Below are 7,672 nucleotides of genomic sequence, written 5' to 3'. Positions count from 1 at the left end.
ACAAATGTCCGTAGTTCAGGTTTTGTTAGTTAAAAAAATGTTATTTTTTAAGGCCCTAACTATCTACACACCCAGTTTGCCTATCTGCACACTTAGGGTTTACCTACGCAGCGTATTGGTCAATACGCAGCGTATAGGTTTAACCTTATACGCTGCGTATTGACCTATACTCAGCGTATATAAACCATGGATCTCAGTGCCTAATTACCAATCATTGCACAGAAAACAAGGTTTATATACGCTGCGTATAGCTCTCTACGCAGCGTATATAAACCATTAGACTTTTTTGGGTCATTTTGGTAGGTTTGAGGGATCATTTTTTCACAAAGTTTATATACGCTACGTATTGACCTATACTCAGCGTATATAAAGGTCTGAAAATGTCACTTATACCCTTGTATTGAGGCTATACGAAGCCAAATACAAGGGTAGTAGTGTCATTTTTGTCTTATATGCTGCGTAGTAATCTATAAGGAGCGTATATAAAGCTCTATTTTTGTATTTTTTTGTGTATTCCTTTGTTTATTTATAAAAAAAAGGAAAATAACACCCGATACGATAATGTACGATACGATATAACACCCGTATAGGCCTATAGGTGTGATTTAGGTCCCGTATTGACCTCGTATAAGCCTATAAGTGTGATATCGTATCGTATAGGTGTAGTATAGGTCACGTATGGACCTCGTATAAGACAATAAGTGTGATATCGTATCGTATAGCATAGTATATGTACCGTATTGACCTCGTATAAGACTATAAGTGTGATATCGTATCGTATAGCATAGTATATGTCCCGTATTGACCTCGTATAAGCCTATAAGTGTGATATCGTATCGTATAGCGTAGTATATGTCCCGTATAGGCCTATAAGTGTGATATCGTATCATATAGGTGTAGTATAGGTCACGTATTGACCTCGTATAAGCCTATAATTGTGATATCGTATCGTATAGCATAGTATATGTCCCTTACTGACCTCGTATAAGCCTATAAGTGTGATATCGTATCGTATAGTGTCGTATAGGTCACGTATTGACCTCGTATAAGCCTATAAGTGTGATATCGTATCGTATAGGTGTAGTATAGGTCACGTATTGACCTCGTATAAGCCTATAAGTGTGATATTGTATCGTATAACGTAGTATAGGTTACGTATTGACCTCGTATAAGCCTATAAGTGTGATATCGTATCATATATCGTCGTATAGGCCTCTATACGAGACTTATATACTATACACTATACGATACGATTTGATGCAATACGATATGATACGACGCAATACGATAAGATAATTTAATTTAAACGATAACAATATAATATATTTGTATTATTTACGAATAATATTGTTTTTTTATAAATAATTTTCTTTTTTTATAAATAAAAAAGGAATACGATAATTTAATTTAAACGATAACAAAGCAATATATTTGTATTATTTACCAATAATATTGTTTTTTTATAAATAATTTTCTTTTTTAATTTTTATAATTCATAATATTTATATTATTTTTTATTTTTATAATTTATATTTGTATTATTTACCAATAATATTGTTTTTTATAAATAATTTTCTTTTTTTTATAAATAAACAAAGGAATACACAATAAAAAAATACAAAAATGGAGCTTTATATACGCTCCTTAGAGGTCCCTACGCAGCGTATGAGACCAAAATGACACAACTACCCTTGTATTTGGCTTCGTATAGCCTCAACACAAGAGTATAAAAGACATTTTCAGACCTTTATATACGCTGCGTATAGGTCTATACTCAGCGTATATAAAGGGTGGTAAAATTATTTTTAACCTCAAACCTGTGGTAAAATTATCTTTTTAACCCTTATAGTGTATATATGCTGCGTATTGACCTATACTCAGCGTATATAAAGGTCTGAAAATGTCATTTATACCCTTGTATTGAGGCTATACGAAGCCAAATACAAGGGTAGTAGTGTCATTTTTGTCTTATATGCTGCGTAGTGATCTATAAGGAGCGTATATAAAGCTCCATTTTTGTATTTTTTTTTGTGTATTCCTTTGTTTATTTTTAAAAAATAGGAAAATAACACCCGATACGATAACGTACGATACGATATAACACCCGTATGTGATTTAGGTCCCGTATTGACCTCGTATAAGCCTATAAGTGTGATATCGTATCGTATAGGTGTAGTATAGGTCACGTATTGACCTCGTATAAGACTATAAGTGTGATATCGTATCGTATAGCATAGTATATGTACCGTATTGACCTCGTATAAGACTATAAGTGTGATATCGTATCGTATAGCATAGTATATGTCCCGTATTGACCTCGTATAAGCCTATAAGTGTGATATCGTATCGTATAGCGTAGTATATGTCCCGTATAGGCCTATATGTGTGATATCGTATCGTATAGATGTAGTATAGGTCACGTATTGACCTCGTATAAGCCTATAATTTTGATATCATATCGTATAGCATAGTATATGTCCCGTACTGACCTCGTATAAGCCTATAAGTGTGATATCGTATCGTATAGTGTCGTATAGGTCACGTATTTACCTCGTATAAGCCTATAAGTGTGATATCGTATCGTATAGGTGTAGTATAGGTCACGTATTGACCTCGTATAAGCCTATAAGTGTGATATCGTATCGTATAACGTAGTATAGGTCACGTATTGACCTCGTATAAGCCTATAAGTGTGATATCGTATCATATATCGTCGTATAGGCCTCTTTACGAGACTTATATACTATACACTATACGATACGATTTGATGCAATACGATACGATACGACGCAATACGATAAGATAATTTAATTTAAACGATAACAATATAATATATTTGTATTATTTACGAATAATATTGTTTTTTTATAAATAATTTTCTTTTTTTATAAATAAAAAAAGGAATACGATAATTTAATTTAAACGATAACAAAGCAATATATTTGTATTATTTACCAATAATATTGTTTTTTATAAATAATTTCCTTTTTTAATTTTTATAATTCATAATATTTATATTATTTTTTATTTTTATAATTTACATTTGTATTATTTACCAATAATATTGTTTTTTTATAAATAATTTTCTTTTTTTTATAAATAAACAAAGGAATACACAATAAAAAAAATACAAAAATGGAGCTTTATATACGCTCCTTAGAGGTCCCTACGCAGCGTATGAGACCAAAATGACACAACTACCCCTGTATTTGGCTTCGTATAGCCTCAACACAAGGGTATAAAAGACATTTTCAGACCTTTATATACGCTGCGTATAGGTCTATACTCAGCGTATATAAAGGGTGGTAAAATTATTTTTAACCCCAAACCTGTGGTAAAATTATCTTTTTAACCCTTATAGTGTATATATGCTGCGTATTGACCAATACTCAGCGTATATAAAGGTCTGAAAATGTCATTTATACCCTTGTATTGAGGCTATACGAAGCCAAATACAAGGGTAGTAGTGTCATTTTTGTCTTATATGCTGCGTAGTGATCTATAAGGAGCATATATAAAGCTCCATTTTTGTATTTTTTTTGTGTATTCCTTTGTTTATTTATAAAAAAAAGGAAAATAACACCCGATACGATAATGTACGATACGATATAACACCCGTATAGGCCTATAGGTGTGATTTAGGTCCCATATTGACCTCGTATAAGCCTATAAGTGTGATATCGTATCGTATAGGTGTAGTATAGGTCACGTATTGACCTCGTATAAGACTATAAGTGTGATATCGTATCGTATAGCATAGTATATGTACCGTATTGACCTCGTATAAGCCTATAACTATGATATCGTATCGTATAGGGGTAGTATAGGTCACGTATTGACCTCGTATAAGCCTATAAGTGTGATATCGTATCGTATAACGTAGTATAGGTCACGTATTGTTCTTGTATAAGCCTATAAGTGTGATATCGTATCGTATAGCGTTGTATAGGTCACGTATTGACCTCGTATAAGCCTATAAGTGTGATATCGTATTGTATAGCGGCGTATAGGTCAGGTATTGACCTCGTATAAGCCTATAAGTGTGATATCGTATCGTATAGCGTAGTATAGGTCACGTGACCTCGTATAAGCCTATAAGTGTGATATCGTATCGAATAGGTGTGGTTTAGGTCACGTATTGACCTCGTATAAGCCAATAAGTGTGATATCGTATCGTATAGGTGTGGTTTAGGTCATGTATTAACCTCGTATAAGCCTATAAGTGTGATATCGTATCGTATAGGTGTGGTTTATTATTTACTAATAATATTGTTTTTTTTATAAATGGTTTTCTTTTTTAATTTTTATAATTCATAATATTTATATTATTGTTTATTTTTATAATTTATATTTGTATTATTTACCAATAATATTGTTTTTTTATAAATAATTTTCTTTTTTTTTTTTATAAATAAACAAAGGAATACACAATAAAAAAATACAAAAATGGAGCTTTATATACGCTGCTTAGAGATCCCTACGCAGCGTATGAGACGAAAATGACACAACTACCCTTGTATTTGGCTTCGTATAGCCTCAAAACAAGGGTATAAAAGACATTCTCAGACCTTTATATACGCTCCTTAGAGGTCAATACGCAGCGTATTTAAACTTTGTGAAAAAATATCCCTCAAACCTACCAAAACGACCCAAAAAATCTAATGGTTTATATACGCTGCGTATTGACCAATACGCAGCGTATATAACCCTTGTTTTCTGTGCAATGATTAGTTGTCAGGCACTGAAATCCATGGTTTATATACGCTGAGTATTGGTCAATACGCAGCGTAGAGGGTTAACCCTATACGCTGCGTATTGACCAATACGCTGCATAGATAAACCCTAAATTTGCTAGGGTTTGGTGTGCCAATAGGCACTTTAGTGTGCCAATAGGCACACCCTTTTTTAACACGCTCAAGGCCTCGTTTAGTTAACCATGAGTGATGAAGAAGAAAACGTATTGCTTAAAGTTTTAAGACTTGTTCTATGAATGTTTATAAAAATGTTCTCAGACTTGAACAAATTATGTATGCAACATGTATTACATAATCTTCATTTGATTATGCAAGATTTTGTTTTTTTTTTTGAAGATTGTATTTTATAAATGTTAGTTTAAACTTTATAAATTTTTTATCAAATTGATCTTTTCTTATATACCCGTTGGTAGTTGGTAATCTTGCCTTATACCACTTGATATTGATCAGTGGGATTACCCAGAGGCGGATCTACATGGAGAGGAGGGGTTGCTAGGGCTAACCCGAGAAAAAAAATTTCTTTATTGTTTTATGTATAATACCTATGTTGTTTTATGTTTGGGGTATCCCGAAACAAAGATTAGCACACCTTAGGATTAGGTAAAGGTAAAGGCTTGTGAGTTGTGATTGATTGTTGCAAGTTATAAATTATGATGAAATAAAGAAAGAAGAAGAGAAGGTATATGTTGCAAGTTATAAATTACGATGAAGTAAAAGAAAGAAGAAGAGAGAAAGATGGAGGGTTTTTGCATTCGGAATATAATGTATATGTGCAAATTGCCTAGCATAAAATGGACGAAATTGGATTTTAGATTATTCTTTAGTTACTAATTTAGTTGTTAATATGTAGTTGATTATTTTTACATTTTGTTTCTTCTCAAATTAGGGGACTTGAAACTTGGAAAATGAAACCACATTTTGATATCGTACTGATGTCGTAACATATTTTAAGCATAATAACATATGGAACTTGTATATGACTCAACCGGTTACCCGTTAATGCCTATACGCGTTCGGTTCGATTTATGTGACTAGCTTGCATCCAAGACGAACCGACGCCACCCGTATTCACCATTCACCTGGATGCCGCAGAAAATAATGGGAAGAGTGAGACTCAAACCTAGGTCACTAGGAACACCAAGTCTTTCCCCAAACACTCCACCACTATCTCATTGGCAGGAAGTGATGTTGTTTTGATATCCCATTAAAGGTGTTGAGTAAACTTTCGTTTTGTTCTATGTGGCTTGATTATTTTAATGGTTTTCCTCCAATCATGCAAAAAGTGTCATTTTCCTTCAATAGTATAAAAAATAAGTGTGTATCACATTTATATATACACACACTCAATTTAAAAAAAAATCTCTTTTAACTTAAAATAATAAAATAATAATAACTTAATATTGTTTGGTACAACAGGAAAGACGATTGGTACTGATGTTTGGTGTGACAGGTCAACGAGGGGAGATGCGGTATGAGTGTCGAGATAGACGAGGTGGTTGGGGTGGCGGTGGCGGCAGTGAAGGTGGATAAGAGAGAATGATAGAAAAGAGAGAGTTTGTATATATATATATATATATATATATAATTATAAATGCATGTGTCTATGTGTATATATTATAATTAATTTATTATTTTTTATTTAAAGGTAAAAAAGAAAATTGAAGAAAAAAATAAATGTGTTTATATAAATGTGTGTGTGTGTATATATATATATTAATAGTTATTTTTATTTAAAGATAAAAAATTAAATTAAAAAAAAAACAAAAGAATAAATGTGTAAGTTGTCAAAACCATCCATCATGTTTAGGAACTGTCAAAATCTTCTATGAGTTAACGATACATTTTAACTGAGTTAGTGATTGAATGGAAATGACAAAAAAAATGAAATGTTAGGGGTCTAGTTATAAAAAAAAAAAAAAAAAAAAAAAAAAAAAATCTTATTTTGAAAGGAACAAGCAAAAGACCAAAAGTGCCCAATCTCATAGACGATTTTTACATTTTACTGTCATTATTGAAACTAGAACCAAACCTTGTTCTCCTATTAACCTTTTTACAAGATGGCATGTGAATGTTGGCCTCGATCAAGAGGGAGAGATTCAGAAAGCTGTAATAGATTTTGATAACCTCATAATTTAAAAGGCCCAGTAATTTATTGATCTAAGGGTGTCCGGAGTCGATGCGGCAAGGCTAGTGGGGAACTGATTTGCCGCACGGGCATTGTGCCGCCATCACTATCTTTGCCGCGCGAGGAGGTTAAAAGCGGGGAGAACTTGCCGCATGCGATGAATGTGAGGGAGAGGGTAACAAATCATGCCTTTTTAATGGTTTGAGGGAAACCACCCCTTGTGTTTTTGGGCAACAGTGGTTTATGAGAGAGAAATTGACATGACACGTCATGATTAGGTGGGTGAAAATTTCTCCCCTCATGAAAGTTGCACCCACCTTCACCCTAACGTTCATGGTGACTCTAGATAATAGGTGAACTTTAGTGGGAATCTTTAGTGGGATGTGATGAGAATTTGGTTAATGTTGTTTTAGTTTAACATGGAGAATCTAGTATCGATTTAATTCGTTACGGTATATGTACGGTACAGGCACTTGGTTTAAAGTCATGATATGCTAAAAATGATATTGACATGTGTTTTTATATTGAAAACCACAAAACAAATACCGGTATCAGTTTTGACAATAATGATACCGGTATCAATGTTAGCATTGGTTTGGTTCATCAAGGTACTATTTTGAATAAAACTCTATTTTTTCCATAATTTACAGTAGAACGTCGTTAAAAGAACATTAAAAACTCGGAAAGATTACGAGCACGAGTTATCGTTTTATTTCTATATAATAATAATAATAATAATAATAATAATAATAATAATAATAATAATAATAATATTGTTATTATTATTATTATT

The sequence above is a fragment of the Helianthus annuus genome, chromosome 17, assembly GCF_002127325.2.
Source record: "Helianthus annuus cultivar XRQ/B chromosome 17, HanXRQr2.0-SUNRISE, whole genome shotgun sequence".
Lineage (NCBI taxonomy): Eukaryota > Viridiplantae > Streptophyta > Magnoliopsida > Asterales > Asteraceae > Helianthus > Helianthus annuus.
This window is presented reverse-complemented; position numbering follows the sequence as displayed.